At 36.2% G+C, this 17,896-nt stretch overlaps 1 protein-coding gene across 6 annotated transcripts in view; it reads right to left on the bottom strand.

Moving 5' to 3' along the window:
- The window catches only part of BMPR1B (bone morphogenetic protein receptor type 1B), a 345,860-nt gene that overhangs the window by 270,763 nt on the left and 57,201 nt on the right, over nucleotides 1–17,896 (bottom strand). For 5 of the 6 annotated variants that reach the window (XM_063107356.1, XM_063107361.1, XM_063107355.1 and 2 more), the window contains exon 2: nucleotides 17,254–17,323. The gene's annotated coding sequence lies outside the window, so the exon portion shown is untranslated. Of the gene's footprint in view, nucleotides 1–10,886; nucleotides 10,971–17,253; nucleotides 17,324–17,896 lie in introns of all 6 variants that reach the window. The other variant, XM_063107357.1, reaches the window with a different exon arrangement.

Genomic DNA, 17,896 nt, shown 5'->3' with positions numbered 1-17,896 from the left:
AAAATATCAGTGTTAACCATATTATGGAAGCCACTACAATTCTCTTCCCATTTACTTTTTAAGTATTGGGGTCTTAGCTTTAAAAGCACAGAAAAATTACTGAACTGAAGAGATATTTACATTTTTTCCCTAAATGTACCTTGTTAACAGGCTTTTGTTATCAAAATCAAAGAGTATTACCTGCAGAAAAATGCTTCCCATAATATTCAAAAGACTGTTTCATTGAACTGTGACTGTTTCATTGAGCCGAGTTTTATTACTTTATCTTGACATATTTCAGCAATAAGATGTAAGTGGTATGTACAGTGGGAAAGTGCTAAACGTGTTTAAGTTACCAAACAAGTTAACTTATAAGTGTTTAATGTACCAAACAAGTGTCAAGCACCTACTGTATACAATTCATACGTTAGGGTATTGTGAAGAATATAAAGACAAATATCCCAATGATGTTTTGAGAAGATTTAGACAACAAAATTACACCAAAACAATTACAGAGGATAAAAAAGTTCAATTATTACTTTTAAACTAAGTTTTAAAATAAATAAATTAAGTTTTAAGGACACACACTGAACTTAAAAAGATGCAATATTGGTCTTTTCCTTTAACCATTCTTGCGATGGAATAAATTGTGTCTCCCCCAAATTTACATGTTGAAACCCTAACCCCTCGGTTTGATGATCATTGGAAATGCAGACTTTGAGAATTAGGTTTAGATGAGGTCATGAAGGTGGGGGCCTCATGATGGGATTAGTGCTCTTATAAGAAGATACAGTAGAAAGCACACTCTGTCTCTCTCCACCATGTAAAGACACAGCAAGAAGGTGGTAGTCTACAGGCTAGGAAGAAAGCCCTTACCAGAACCCAACCATGTTGGCACCCTGATCTTGAACTTCCAGTTCCCAGACTGTGAGAAAATAAATTCCTGTTGTTTAAGCTACTCAGTCTATAGTATTTTGTTACGACAGCCTGAGTTGACTAATATAACGTCTCTGATTGCCTTTTTTTACCTTTACATAAGAATTATTCTAGGTCATAATTATGCACTTGTAATTTAAACTGCCACAAATGTATTTCTTTATGATATATAAGAGGTTTAGAAGTAGAGTTAGTAAACAAATATTCATTCTTCAATTGCCAATTGTTCACAAAAATGCAAAGAGACAGAAAGAGAGAGAGAGGAAAAACTACTTATTTCAACAAGCAACTCAGAAATACACTTTGGGGGGGGGGGTTACCTCATTAGCAATAAGTGCAGACATGCAGACATTCCCTTACACAAAAACTCTTTCAGCAGCATCAGAAAGAGAATGCTTTTTGCATGTGTCACTTCTCAGGTCCAAGCCTCTAGCACGCTTCTTGTTATATGCAATTAGCTCCATGCCAAGATTTAGTACATTTCATAATAAATCCCTTGACCGCATTAACTGTAGGCTTGGCAAAGTTGGAAAGGCTCTATTCACGACGGCAGCAAACAAGCCACAGGACTTAACCCACAGCAAAATGCACTTGCTAGATGCCAACACACTACAAATTTCAACAGCCTGCCATGCCCTCCATTCATCCCTCCCTCTATTTGCGGTAGAGAAGGAGGCAGAAAAATACAACCTGCCCTGTGACTGTGATTAAAGAGTATAAGGGTGAAAAAAGCTACAGACAAATTTGGTTTGTTTACTTCTTCCTCCTCCTCCTAAATCTTGTTACTAGCTTGTTCCCTTGACCTAACCCTCCAAACCCACCCACCCCACAAAAACCTAAAGTCACTTCATAGATGAGATCCAGAGTTTACCCTCATTTAAACAGTAACCATCTGTTGCTTGCAGGAAGACTGTGGCTCCTTCTCAGGTTTCCAGTTTAGGAACACGAAGCTGTGGTACACTATGGTGATTCTGTATGGGAAAGTTCTCTGCAGGACAGCAGAAGCAATGGAAAAAGGTGGGGGAGGCACAGAACTAAAGAGCTCTTCCTCTCTTTATGTCAGAACAAAGAATAAAAACTTTCATTTCTTTCAATGACCACTTTGGGTGAAAGAATCAGAACTGCAGCACTGCAGAGTGATATGCAGGAGCTTTGGAGTTGTACAAACCTAGATTTCAATTTTAACTTGTATTGTGTTGACTATGCTAATTATTCTGATTTGAGCATCACATATTACACACAAGTGTTGATATTCAATTCTGCACCCCACAGATATGTACAATCAATTATGTTTCAATAAAAAAATAATAATTTAAAAAAAAATTTTAACCTTATCTTGTTTTCATTTTGCTACTTAAAGCCTCCATTTCTTTATCTGGGAAATGGAGATCATACAGTCGTCACATGACTTAGAATTGCGTGACTCAAAATGCCTATCATATGTAAGATACTCGATCAATTCTAGATATTTTATATGATGATATACAAAAGTATTACTGAGAAAGAAAAATATTTTAATCACAGGCAAATTATGATAAAAATATAGAAAGGCAAGGAATAAATATCTTTATTAAAATTCCATTAAGTTTCCTTTTGGATAATACATTTGGAACATAACCATTGTACTATTTATAATAAAAATTCAATAGAAGTTCTCTCTTGCATCCCACACAAAAGACTTCTGGTACTGACATACTAAAAGGACTTTATTATAATTTTTTTTCTGGTTCACTGAGGCTCCAGTATATATTTAAAATAAGAAAAATAAGACTCCTGAAACCTATATTTTATTTTTAAAAATTACTCCTAGTTAAATTTAGTATTGCGTACCAGTAAAATGTTTTGGGTTTTCAGTGAAAGAAATAATGTTTTCCTTGGAGACACAGCATGGTATATCACTGGAGATATATCATTGATAGCCTTTCTAACAATAAAATCTAATGAAATAATTTAGTCCAATATAAAAGACTTTATAAAAAACGTGAAATTGGTACTAGCCTAGAAAACTCGGGTCATTGGGTCACTTAATTTACGGTGCAAGCAAAAAGTTACAGTCAGCACTCCTCTGCCTCAATCCCAGCTCCACCACTTACCAGCTTTGGACAAAATTAACTATGTAATATCTGTGCTTTAATTTTCTTATCTGTAAAATGATAAGGAAGTACATAGCAAGTGCTTGGTATAACTATTACTATCATTCTTCATGCTGTTATTATGAACAATTATATAGTCCTTTAACACCACCTATTGCTATTGCACATACAACAAAGAGCTTTTACTATTTTCTTCTTTTCCTTTCTCTTCTCCTCTGATTTTTTATTATTGTTGTTGTTGTTGGGATATCTCATCTCTACCTTTATTTTAGCTTTGTATGCATGTTTATTTATTTTTAAATACTCAACATCAGTCCTTTCACTGAAGTTCTCCCAGTCATCATTTGGTTGGATATAGCTCATTGCTCTAGTAGATTCTTCAGGAAGAGCTGGTGGGTACAAAACTCCCTAAGCTCTTGTATGTTGAAAACTGCTTTTCTAAAGTCTTGATATTCGAAGGATAGTCTGGATATACAATTCTTGGTTCACACTATCTGTCACTGAGAATAAATAATAATAATAATAATAATAATAACAATAATGAAACAGTTCCATTGTTGTCCTGCTTTGAATACTGGTTTTGAAAACTGCCTTTATAGATGAATTGCTCTTTTTGCCTATTGGCTATGAGAATTTTATTATCATCTTTGAAAGAGGCTAAATCTCCGAATTGTTTGGTTGGGGTTAATTTTCCCATGTAAGCACTTTCAACATGCAAAGATTCAGTGCTTTCTATTTCTGAAAAGTCTTCTTGGATTATATAGCTTCAAATATTAGTTCTGTGAATTATTGTTTTTCTTCTTCAGAGTGTCAAATAATACAAATATTATTCCTTCACGGCCTGTCTTCCATTCTACTACTTTCATTATGACCCATTTTCCTTCTTTGTACTATTTGTATTCTCTTGGTAGTTTTCCTGTCTTTCCTTGATGTCCCTTATTAATTTTCATTTGAGTCTATTCTCCCTTGGGTGCCTTGTAATTTACCTTCATTTTTAAGACGATTTCATCTTTTTCTTCCACTTATTTACTGAGTTAATAGAATTAAAAGATAACAAAGATCTTTCTATGAACATTTTGCAGACCCCTTGTATTTTTTCATTTCTCCTGCCTTTTTTTTGTTTTTCATTTTTAATTTTGTGATTAAAGCTGGTTTTCTTATACTTAAATGCTTGTTTGGGTATATTTAATTCTGTTTAAAGTGCAGACAGAATTTTCTTCTGCTTCCTGTGTTTTTCAGAACGGAGGTGACATTTTCCTCAGTTCACTTGTACGAAAATTCATTACGTGACTTTCTTCAATCTGTACGGATTGTATTTTCCTTTCACTCATTTTGTAATGCTGGGGTATTTTACAAAATTCCTAGTGTAAAGGCACCTTTTTTTTCTGTCAGCCTGGCAAAGTCCAGGTACTTCAGTAGTTTGGTTTGTATGTTTATGTGCTTTGCTATTAGGGTGAGAAGGATTGTGAATCTTTCAAGTGTGTAGTTCTCTTTAGTTTTATAGAACCCTAAAAATAGCCCTTTTTCCTTTCCCCCTTCACCATCCAATTGCCAAGAACCCTTCTTCCTTTCATTTTACCTTTTTTCTCTCCCTGAAAAGCTATGCATTTGAAAGACTGTCCCACATTTGCTTCAGCTGCACATATACTAAAACTGAAAGACTGTCCAATCAAATTGTTAGTCTGGCCATCTAGCCCTTTAAATAGCCCATACTTTGAAATCCTTCTCCCATAGTCTTGTTATCATCTGCCCAGTTTTTGTTTTGTTTTCTTTTTTTGGCAGCTGGCCAGTAGGGGGATCCGAACCCATATATTTGACCTTTGTGGTGATCTCTCCAACTCTTCTCTAGACTTTCTAGCCAGTGTCCCTCTTCTTCCTCCAGCAGGGTCTCCCAGTCTGTGCAGATACTGCAAAGCTCAGCAACATGGCGGGGGAGGGGCAGGAGTGTGGGGGACTGCAGTGTTCACAGTTATTTTACAGTCCTGGCAGTCTCCGTCTTCAAGTGATGTTGAGAGTGTATTTTTGCATAGAAACTTAAGAGTTGTAAATTTATTTCACAACATTTGGAGAGGAGATTTGGGGAGGTTACTCACTACAAAATCTCCACTATCTTTAGCTACCTAGAAGGTATATGGCAATTTTAAAAAACATTTTCCATGACTTTGAAAAGAATGTGTATTCAACAATTTTATATTACAGTATACAACATAGAGCCATTATATCAAACACAGTAATTTTGCGGCTACACTCTCCAATATGCTTACTGATTTGGGACCTGCTTGGTCCAAAAAACATCATGTTTGAATCGCCTGTTGAAAAGGTCCATTTGTTAACTTTTCCTTGTAATTCAGTTAATTTTAGCTTTATAAAAAAAATTAAACCAGGCTTTTAGATACATACAAGTTAGGGATTGTATCTTTCACAATATTTTAATTTTTACCAAAATACAGTAACTTTTTAATCTGCAGTAATGCTTTTCCTCTTAAAATGTCATTTCCTATTATCTCTATCCAAGCTTCTTTTTGATTATTTGGCTGATATACATATATATATATATATTTGCTTTTTATTAAACCACTTTTAACCTATATTTGGGGCATGGCACTTATAAATAGCAGAAAGTTGAATTTTTCTCAATGCAGGCAGTGAGAACAATCTTTGTCTTTGAATTAAAAAGTACAGTACATTTACATTTATTGTGATCACAGATATATCTGAATTTATTTCTGTCATCTAATTTTGTGCTCTTTACTTTTTCCACTTTTACTAAACTTCCTTCTGTAAAGAAAGTTTTGTTTCAAGTACGTCTTTTCACTGTGAATGCTGCATTTCCAAAGCTGTGTCACCAGGGCTCTGTCAGTTTGAGAATTTTCTTATTTTTCTGGATTCGTGTTTTCTTATTTTTGGCTTCTAGAGATTTCCCTTAGTATCTTTCCAGCTCAGCACTGCATTTAAAACTTATATTTAATATTAGATTGAGTTTTTTATTATACACGAAGAACCTTCAACAAGTTCATGGAAAAATAGAATTAAAAGATTGTTCAAATCTTTCTGTGAACTCTTGTAGTACTATCATATTTTTAAAACCCTGGAGGATGTTTTCAAAATATTTATTCTGCCACAATGCCAGAAATGTAAGTCACATTCTTTTTTATATAAATTTAACATTTTCTTCAAAAACCACAAGGCAGTCAGGCATTTTGGCAAAACACCTTTTGTGCATGTTTCTTCCCTTGTTTTATTTATTTTTTTTTTTTTGTCTTTTTCGTGACCGGTACTCAGCCAGTGAGTGCACCGGCTATTCCTATATAGGATCCGAACCCACGGCGGGAGCGTCGCCGCGCTCCCAGCGCCGCACTCTCCCGAGTGTGCCATGGGCTCGGCCCATTCTTCCCTTGTTTTAAATTTGTCAGCCCCAATGATTCCAATTAAAAAGCAAAGGTATTTTGTATTTCCTTTTTACGGTTTTTAAAACAAATCAGAATAGGACAATGTTCAAACTCTACCATTAGATGCAACTTCTTCGAAACAGGCAGAAGCATTAGTCAATTCCTTCTAAACATCAATAATGATGATTCTCCACCAAAAAGAAGCAACATTTTCAATTTTCTCCTTTTTACCAAGTCTTCTTTTCAATGATTGGATGAAAAACACATTAACTAACATCTGTGTACCTGTCAGCTACTGGTATAAAACTAAGCTAGCCTAAAACTTAGTGGCCCCAAGCATTAATTACTGCCATGTGTCTACAGGTCAGCTGGGATGTTCTTCAGGTCTCAGCTGGGCTCACTCAAGCATGTGTGGTCAGGACAGGTTGGGTGGGTGGTTCTGATCTTAGATGCACTCTGTTACATGTTTTTCGGTCAGCTTGCTGGTGGCTGGTTTAGTAGGGCCAGCCTCAAGTACAAGCACTTAGCACTGCTCTACTTGGTTACTCACCTTCCACAAGATAGCCTGTCCTTGTTCTCAGGCAGTGGCAGAGTTCCAAAAGAGAACGGAAGCAAGTAAGCCCTCCTGAGACCAAGGCTGGGAACTGGCACACCCTTACTTCTGCTGCATTCTATTGGCTAAGGCAAGTCATAAGGTCAGCCCAGATCCAAGATTTGGGGAAACAGACCCCACTTCTTAATAGGAAGAGCTACAAAGTCACATTGAAAAGGTGTAGATACAAGGAGAAGGGAAGATTGGGGCCACTGCTGCAATCAATCAGCCACAATCTATAAGCATGAAACTTATGTCTGTAGTTGATAGTTCATGACGTGTCATCTTATTCATGTCTGAAAATTCTATAATACCTAAATAAGATTATGTGAAATTTCTGAAACCTCCCTGATAATGAAATTTTGGAAACCTCCCTAGTGTGGTCATAACTCTGGTCCAATTTGAGGGGATTCTTCATTTAACTGACTTGAGGTCAGTTTTTTTTGTTTTTTGTGACTAGCCAGTACAGGGGTTAAACCCTGGACCTTGGTGTTATCAGCAACATGCTCTAACAAACTAAGCTAAATGACCAGTCCTTTGAGGTCAGTTTTTTATTTGAAACTAGAACAGTAGGCACCTAATTAAGACTTTATTCCATGGGCACTGGAAATCTAAAAAAGGCTTTTAATTGAGGAAGTTATATCATTGGGTTTGAATCTTTGGAGGACCACTCTGGCTTCAAAGTGGACATCAGATTTAAAAGGAACAAACTAGAGTCAGAAAAAGTCTTTATACTATGTGTATTAGTTCATTTTTGTTGCTTATAACAAAATACTTGGAACTAGGTATTTTATAAAGAAAACAACATTTATTGCTTACAGTTTCTGAGGCTGAGAAGTCCAAAGTCCATCTGGTGGCGACAGTGACCCAAGGGTCTCACATAGCAAGATGGTGGAAGCAGAGAGAGCAGAGCGAGAGAGACAGACTCTCTTCTTCTTTTAAAACTCTCAGAACCATGCCACTGACCACCATTTTTAATCCATTTACTATTGCATGGTCCTACAAGCCAATCACCTCTTCAAGGCTCCACCTTTCAATTATCATAAGAGGATTTCCCACCCTCTTAACAGTCTCAGAGGGGGCCAAGTTTTTAATACCTAAAACATGCGGGACACAACTCAAGTTTCTGTGAGTTTTGACGGGACATAACTCAATCCACTACATTCCACCCCTGGCCTCCAAAAACTCATTTCCTCTTCACATGCAAATACATTCATTTCATCCCCAAATTCTTAACTTTTTTCAACTCAAAAGTCCAAAGTTCAAAGGCCCATCTGTGAAATAAAAAACAAGTTATCTACTTCCAAGATACAATGGTGAGACAAACATAGGGTACATATTCCCATTCAAAAAAGGAGAAATAGGCCAAAAGAAAGGGGTAACAGGTCACAAACAAGTCTGAAACCTAGCAGGGCAGGAATTAAATCTCAAAGCTGGAAAATCAGGTACCTTGACTCCATGTCCAACCTTCTTTCCATGCTAGTGTGGGGGTTGGGACCCCAAGACCTTGGGCAGCTCTGTTCCTATAGCTTTCCTGGTCTCAGTTGATGCTTTAGTTCTCACAAGCTGGCACTGTACTCTGGTAGCTATACAAGTCTGGGGTCTCCATGGCAGTGCTGCTCTCATGGCTCCACTAGGCATGGCACTGATGGGGTTTCTCTGCTGCAACTCTGACCCCACATTTCCACTCAGCATTGCTCTAGCAAAGGCTGTCTGCAGTGACTCTGCCTCTGTGACAGATCTTTTCCTGGGCCCCGTGACTTTTCCATACATCCTCTTAGCCTGCAGACCTAACACCACATGGACACCACCAAGGCTTCCAGCTTGTATTTTCCAAAGCTACACATCCAGCCACACCTGGGGCCAACTTACCCACAGCTGGAGTAGCCAAAGCAGCAGGGGTGCTGGTACTGGAAGCAATTTCCCAAGGTGGTCCTGGGCAGTGAGCCCATGGAGGGCTCCTCAAGCCTGTTCCCCAAAACCATTCTGTCTCCCTAGGTCTTTGGGCCTGAAATGGAAGGGCTGGCCCCAGAGGCTTCTGTAATGCCTTCAGGGCATTTTCTTCCTTCTCTTGAAAATAACTTTTCTCTGTACTAATCTTCTTAGCTAATGGTCACTCGGCTGCACCACTGCATGCTCTCTGCTTCTCTACCACATGGCCAGGCTGCAAATTTGCCAAATCTTTACACTCTGCTTCCCTTTTAAATTCTGGCTTCATGTCATGCCTTTGCCACCATAACTCAGCGTAGGCTGTTGCAAGTAGCCAGGCAGCTTCCTTAATGCTTTGCTGCTTAGAAGTTTCATGGGCCAAATGCTCTGGTTCACAACTCCTAAGTTCCAACTTCCACAAAGTCCTAGGGCATGGACACAACACAGCCAAGTTCCTTGCCAGTTCACAGCAAGGGTGGTCTTTGCCCCAGTTTCCAAAAAAAGGGTGGGAATTCCAATTATGATAACTGAAAGGTGAGCCTTGAAGAGGTGATTGGATTGTAGTACCATGCAGTAGTAAGGGGATTAAAAATGGCAGTCAGGGGCATGGGTCTGAGAGTTTTAAAAGAAGAAGAAAGTCTGCCTCTCTCGCTCTGCTCTCTCTGCTTCCACTGTCTTGCAATGTGAGACCCCTGGATCACTGTCACTACCACTAGATGGACTTTGGACTTCCCAGCCTCGGAAACTATAAGCAATAAATTTCATTTTCTTTGTAAGATACCCAGTTCCAAGTATTTTGTTATAAGCAACAAAAACGAACTAATACAGTATGTTATAATGTATAGCAGTAGTTTAGATAAAAGATGATCAGGGTATTAAAAGTAAAAATGTATAAGAGTAGACAAATGTGCAGGATATACAGGTGTATAACTGACTATACTGTCAAATGTGTTTTCAACACACTTACTATATGCCAAATACTCTGGCAGATTCCAAGAATCAATAGTCCATTGATGGAGTTTGGATGTGTTATCCCCTCCAAAACCCACGTGGAAATTTGATTCCCAATGTGGCAGTGTTGGAAACTGAGTCATGGGGGCGGATCCCTCATGAATGACTTAATACTCTCCCTGGGGGAGGGGGAATTAATTAGTGAGTTCTCACTCTGTTAGTTCCCATGAGAGCTGGTTGTTTAAAAGACCCTGGCACCTCCCCTCTCTCTCTCTCTCTCTCTCTCTCTCTCTCTCTCTTGCTTCTCTCGCCATGTGATCTGTATGTACCTGCCACTTTCCGCCATGAGTAGAAGCACCGAGGCCCATGCCAGATCCAGCTGTTCTAGAATCATAAGCCAAATAAACCTCTATTCTTTATAAATTACCCAGTCTCAGGTAATTCTGTTATAGCAACACAAAATGGACTAATACATCCATCTACTCATAGAACTTTTAGTTTAATGAAGAATAGAGACATATATCAAAAATAAAAATCACACAGTCTTCAAAGGATGACTGAAAAAATCGTTTGCTTTACCCTGTTAATAGTTTAATTGCAAACATATACATTTGACTGACATATCTTTAGTCCTACAAAGGGAGTAGAACAGGGGTCATACATCTGTCCTTACCCATGTTTGTTAAATTATCAGGTTTTTTCCTACAATGTGAATATAAATGCATTAGGCAGTGTAATTACTATTTTGTCACAGTTCTTACTAATTCCTATCATCCTACCTCTACCCACCCTATTCCCATTAACCCTCTGAATTAGAAAATTTTAAATTTAAATTTTTGATCTCTATATCTGAAAATAGTCACAAATTAACACTTGGCACAATCATGCTGACGAGGCAAACATTACTTATAAGGGAAAAAAAATCAAGCTAAATAGGTGTATTAGTCCATTTCTGTTGGCTTATAACAGAATACTTGGAACTGGACAATTTATAAGAAAACAAAATTTATTGCTCACAGTTTCAGAGGCTAGGAAGTCCAGGGAAAGCATCTGGTGAAGGCTTTCTTTGGTGGTGACTTCAGAGATGGCACAGGTACCACACTGCAGAATGGCAAAGCAGAAATGAAGCAGAGAGAGAGCAGAGAGAGGCAGACTCACCTCTCTCTTCTTTTAAAGCTCTCCAAACCACACCCCTGACCACCACTTTTAATTCATTCACTATGGCACAGTCCTACAATCTAGTAACCTCTTCAAGCCACCACCTTTCAATTACGATAGGATTTCCCACCCTCAACAGTTACAGTGGTGATTAAGCTTCCAATAAATGAACGTTGGGGGACACAATCCAATCAGCACACAGCAATAGACATCCTATATTCTATACTTTAAATTTTCTACATTATATATATATAGACCAGACTTCAATAAAGAATCCTCCATATAAAAACCACCTTTTGAGTAAGTATAATAGATGAAACGCTTATGAAATATACTAAGTACATTTTTAATGTAACAGAATTATATTATGTGTAATATTACATTTTATACTATATTATAAAAATTATTACTACAATATTTATATTATATATCCCTTAATACATACACAATATATTCCTTAATACATGTATTATATTATAAAATATATTCCCTTTAGATAAAAAATTAAGTTATTAATAAGCTGCTTTATGTTTCCCATAAACAATCTCAAATACTTTGTGAAAATAGAGGAAGGTGTAAACAACAAATAAGTGAACATATGTGTCAGTTATGAATAAGAGATCCTTGGGGAATGAGCTATCACAGTAGTATCTGACTAGTAGCAGAGACTGAAAATATATCAATGGGACAGAATGCAAAAACCCGTCTGTCTTGTTTGAACACACACTCCTTTGAGATTCTGACAAAGTTATGGACCAGAAAATGAAACATACAAATTTGTCATGTAGTTTCAGAGTTCACAGACACTCTCTCCCAAAAAGTTACCTTGGATACACAATCATCATATAAAAGAAAGAGGTATGGACTTAAATCCAGCTGATACAGTTCTCTCATCAGTGGAAGAAGGGAAGCGAACTAGTTACACTTTTCCAGGTCTACTTTTCAATGTGACTGTGGGATGCCATCAGGAAGGGCAGAAGAGCAGAAAGAACCCTGAACTGAGAACTGGGTGCAGCCTAGAAACAAAAGGGAATTCAGAGAAGGAACAGGGGAAAAAAAAAAAAAAAAAAAGAAAGAAAAACAGAAGAAAAAGAGCCATCTGTTTCCCATAATTCTGCCTGGGACCAGTTGTGATCCTACCTACAAGTAACTCTGAAGGTAAGCTATCCATTCAATTTGCACTGCCCGTTAAATCAGAGCAATGATAATATTTTATTAATTCCTACATTTATAATCATGATATATAATTAATGCTCTACACAAAAACCAATTTATTTAACCTCTATCCCATGATCCTGGAGGATGTCTGAAGAGCCCTATATGAAAACCTCAGATACTGTATCTTTTAAAAGTGCTGTGAGTCAGACTGACCTAAATTCAAATCTCTACTCCACCAATTCTAGATAACCTAAACAAAAAAATAAAATGGGTTATCCTGGGCCAGGTAAATAAAGATTCTGATTCTGATTTTCTACATCTGTAAAAAGAAGACTGTAAAATCTCTTCTCCTTTAAAGTGTTGCTGACAAGAAGAAATGAAACTATGTATGCTCAGTCCTTAGCATTGTACCTGATGAGTAGAAGGGAACTATAACAAACAGCAGTAATGGAAGCAAAAGGCAGAATGCAATTCTCCAGCTAAATATTTATGTTACCACTACTCCTATTCCCCACCCCGAAGCTAAACTCTGATGAGGAAAATAATGTTTCTTGTCTCTAAGACAAGGCAGAACTATACACGTTCCCAAATGAAAAGCTAAAATACATTTGGCTAAAGGATAGTTTTTGCATCCTGGAATAGAGAAGACACAAAAGACTACCATGTTTCCCTCTGCATGCTATTAAGAAAATCTTCCTCTATGGAAAAGAAGACTACAATACTATTTTATTTTTTATTTTTATTTTTTATTTTTTGGAGGCTAGCTGGTACAGGGATTGAACCCTGGACCTTGGTGTTATCAGCACCACACTCTAACCAAATGAGCTAACCAGCCAGCCCCATGAACACAACAATTTTAAATAATTAAGCAATCCATGGAAAAATGTCATCCTCCCCAGTCCTTCAATGGAGAAAAATTAGTGAGGGACAGAAGCATAAGGAGCCTTTTTCACAACAGTAGTTCCAAATCTGGCTGTCCATTAAATTTCCCAGACATCTTTGTAAAACTACACAGTCCTGAGTCTGGAATCCAGAATAACAATATTTTTGAGAAGAATTAAGTCAGGTGCATAGCCAGGCACTGTCTTGACCTTAAAAGTTTATCTTTTAACGTATAAATTACGCCAGGGTATCTCAGCCTGTTTTACAAAGATTATTTTTAGAGCTGGAAGGGACCTTAGCCATGAGCTGAAGCAAAATCAATGTCCTTATTTTACCACTGAAGAAAAGGGGGCCTAGAAAGGTAAAAACACTTGCCCATGCCTAGAAGTTGAACCCAGCTTCCTCTCACCGCCAAACTCTTGTGTTACATCTTTTCCACCCATAAGCCTTTGAAAGAAAAAAGGGAGATTTCCTGTCTTTAAAAGTTGACTATTTATATCATTTTATTTCTTTGTTTGAAGGCAAATTGGCTGTTCTGCCTTGAATTTATAGAGACAACAATAAGAAGTACACTCTGAAATTCTGTCAATTCTTGAATAAGAACCAATCAAAGACAGACAATGTTCAGCTACGTTAATGCAAAGACTTTCCTGCTAAGAAAATTCTATTTTTAGTAAATAAGAAACATACATATACTTAAAACAACATCTTACAGGTTTTTTTTTAAAAAAAGTCCCAAAATACTAATAAAATTATAGGAATTTTTGTTGTTGTTTTGCCGTTATATATAACAGGATGTTCCATAAAAAATTATTTTGTTGTTGTGATAACCATGTCTCTTAGACACTGGATGAAAAACCACAGATAACAAATCTATAATTAATTAAATTCAAATTTAATCTAGGAAGTCTGAATAATCTATATGGTTGATATAACACTATACAACATTTTCAATGTACAATTTTTTTAAAAGTATCAAACTTTGTACTAAAAACTAACTTTTCATTGTCTAATGTAGTCTTGTCTATATGCACACTGATTAAATGACATTGAAATATATATTAAGATATGGTTAGACAATATATTTCCTAAAATATTGGCCTAATTCTATAATAATGGAAACAGTTTTTAAAAAGATCTTCTGGACCAATTGACAAGAAAAAACAACAACTGGATACTACAAAAACAAGAATTCAAATATTAAATAAATCCAAATATTTTCCATGGTGCTTTCCATTAATACCTTAATCATTTTAAGAGTATCCTTGTCTGTTCTGCTCTACCAGGGAGTATGGCATGTCATACTTCCTGGAAGAACAAGACAGGATATCAGTTCAAATGCTAGCTTTACATTTACTTGCTGGATTATTTTAGACAGGTTACTTAATCTCTCTATGCCTTAGTTTCCTTATCTACAAAACAAGCAATTAGCAGCAACTACTACCTAAGATTATTATGAAGACTGAATGACAGAATAGGTCCAGAAACATACAGTACATTCTCCATCTATTAACTATTATTTCCATCTAAATTGCCATTTTTTGGCTTTCTACATCTGGAAACTAGAAGAAACTATAACGAAAAAATCATTAAACTAGAAGGTAAGCAACAAACTAAAAATATTTGATAAAAATGACAGCCAAAGAGTTGATAATCTTAATTACATAAGGAGCTCATACAGATTACTAATAAGCTAAAACTGCAATAGATAAATTGGCAAACACATGAACAGGAAACTCACAGAAGATGAAATATAAATGTCTAATAAGTATACCCTCCCCCCCCCCAAAAAAGAGCCTCTTAAATGAAATTTATGGAAGGCCATTGTTTTGGATTGAGTTTTCACACTAGGCCCAACAGACCAGAATGGAGTCTTATGCTAGGTGTCACATAATCAAACTAAAGTTTGAAACATTAAGGAAAAAAAAAAAAGGAGATTCACAGTAACCTATCAGAAGGTGCTGAGTTTACCTGGGCCACATGACGAGAAATTCTCCTCTGTTTCAACTCTGTAAGGAGAGTAACTTTGAGCAACTCCCCCCCCCCCTTTTTTTGTTGCAGCTATCCAGTACAGGGAGCTGAACCATTGACCTTGGTGTTGTTATAACACCATGCTCTAACCAACTGAGCTAACCAGCCAGCTCAAGGAGAGTAACTCTGAAATGACCAATCTGCTTTTTGTTCCCTGTTTTTGCTTGTTTTTCAGCCCTTTTCTGCCTGAAAAGCCCATCTCCTCTGCTCAGCTCATCAGATCATGATCACCTTTTCTTGCTTATTTTCTTCTTACTGAAAATGAACTGGCTCAATCTCATTGACACACCTGGTTAGTAATTCTTATTCTTTTTTCAGGGTACATTAGATTTCACTTACTTTCTAATTACCAAGAACAAATTAAGAGATCTCTGTAAACTGACTTATAAATTCTCTGACATCCAGATCCTTAAGAGTTGTTAATTCACATTCACTGTTCTTTTCTGTCTCACACTGAAGAGATAGATGTTTATTCACCTTAAATGTAGGGGCTGTCAATTGAGAGATTCAGGTCTGAAACCTTTTACAGCCTTCTTATTTCCTCCCTCTTTGAGGGCTATGATTCAGGTAGCTGCCACCAGGTGAATGATGCTACCTTTGCTTGCTTACAAAAGAGCAAAAATAAGGGAGCATACTCAGTAGAGTCTATTTTTATAGAAAACTATAAAAATTAACAATTACTGGCATCCATAAGCCTTTAAATAGAAATATAATGTGGAACAAGTTTGAAAATGACACAAGCCCTTCTGTGCAGGTTTTCAGACCTTCTTGGTCTCCTAAACTCTCCACTCAGATTTTCTGAGCAACTTTTCCTGCCTCTATAACCAGTCATGTTATGAAGGTGAACTTCTTCACTCCAACAAGTATTTAATTCATGTCCCTAAATATTTCATTTTCAAAGAAATATGCAGTGATTTCCTCTCATAGAATTTGCCATTAATCTTGTAATATTGAGCAAATATTCTAGGAAACAAACAAAAAAATGAAACATAATTTCCAAAACAACATTTAAAAAGAAAACTAGAAAATATTATCAATTACTAATCAAAAGGTAAAAATTATATTATGTTTTATTTAATATTATCTTCACCTTTCATTACAACTTAAATATTTAAAAATATGGACAGAACTGTGGAGATTAAGTTGGAGAATCACTGCATTGGCATTCTCACAGAAATTATTTTATATAGTTGTTTTTGACTGAAAACAAACTAGGTGGTGAAAATTAAGAGATATTCGTAAAATAGAGAATTTTACATAAAAGTAGGATTTGGCTAAGAATGTGAGTTTGTAGCTGAAACTGTCAGTTGATGTGTGTTAATGAAGGTTCTACTGCAGAGTAATTGTTCAAATAGCATTATAGGTTTTCAATATAACATACCAGTAAAGATCAGGTGGTTTCAATTTAATTCCAGCTCTACCACTCACTGTCTGTGTAACTGCAGGCAAGCTTCTTAATTTTCTAATGCTTCAGTTTTAACAGCTAAAAAATGGGAATATTAACAGAACCTTCCTCACAGCCTTGTTGTGAAGAATAAATTGAATACATGTAAAGCATTCATAAACTATAAAAAAAAATAGCTACACAGAAGGACAAAATGGTTAGAAAAGAGTCTCCAAGTGAACAGTCACTAATGTACAGGGCAACCTCCTGAGAGATGGGGCCTCTGAAGTCCACACCACCACCTGTTTCACATTTGTCCTCTAAAATCAGTGCAACCAACAGGAACTATTAGCATGAAAAGTACAATGGACTGGATTTGCTTGAAAACAGCATGATTTTGTAATCTAGTTTGTAGAAACATTGAAAAATGTTATCATGACGATATCAGCAATATTTGGGAAAAGATTACTACCAAGTGTGTAAATGTTTGAGGAACATACTAAGCATGTAAGCCAACATTTCAAATGAAAGGCATGAGTTACTTTCTCATTATAGAACAAATCCACATCCACTTTGTCATGTTGATTTATACCAGCTTCCTTATCTTATGTGTTTTTACTGATAATTGAAAGAACAATTGTACATTCCATTCATTGTATAAAATATATTATCTTTCTGGTGACTTCAGCATACCACAAAGTCAGAATGTCAAAAAGCAATAATGATGTCTACCAAACACTCCAAACACTTTAATAATTACTATGGTCTTACCTTTATCAACAAGGCAAAAAGTGACCTTCCCTTCCTTTCACGTCTAGGAAAGAGTAAGTTGAACTCCACCCTGTCAACAAAGGGAAAAAAAACTGAGTTGCTATTTGTTTAAATCTATTGCGCCTTGAGAAAAGTTTGGGTTATCATTTACCAGTTCAAATGCACAACCAATGGTAATATATAATTGAATTGAGAAAAAAAAAGCATGGTTATACTAAAGCAGCTCAAAGTTCTAACTTTTGGGCTCCCAGCTTAAAAAAGAGAAAATATAATATTCCACGTAGCAGAATTACAGACACCATATGAAGTTTCTCTGACATTTTTCCAAAAAGAAGTAAATAATAGGTCTAAGCAGACTTGCAGTTTTAGGACATTATTCAGGGCAAGGATTTTACTTAAATAAAAGGATAGCCACAGATTTTGAGAGTAATTATATCAACTAGATTTTAATCCATAACATCTTTCTAGCCAAGTCTATTTACTAAAAAATAGAAAGAAAAAAAAAATCAGATGTGCATAGCCCTTTGTTAGTATTCACATCATGAATACCCTATTCTATTTAAACCATAATTAGAACTTAATAAGGTATATATAGTTCAATACACATATGGAAATGTTTTTCTATATTTCCGTATTCTCCATG

This window comes from Cynocephalus volans, chromosome 9 (assembly GCF_027409185.1).
Source record: "Cynocephalus volans isolate mCynVol1 chromosome 9, mCynVol1.pri, whole genome shotgun sequence".
In the NCBI taxonomy this organism is placed as follows: Eukaryota; Metazoa; Chordata; class Mammalia; order Dermoptera; family Cynocephalidae; genus Cynocephalus; species Cynocephalus volans.
Note: the sequence above shows the minus strand (reverse complement) of the source record. Positions and strands in the feature narration are given on the sequence as shown.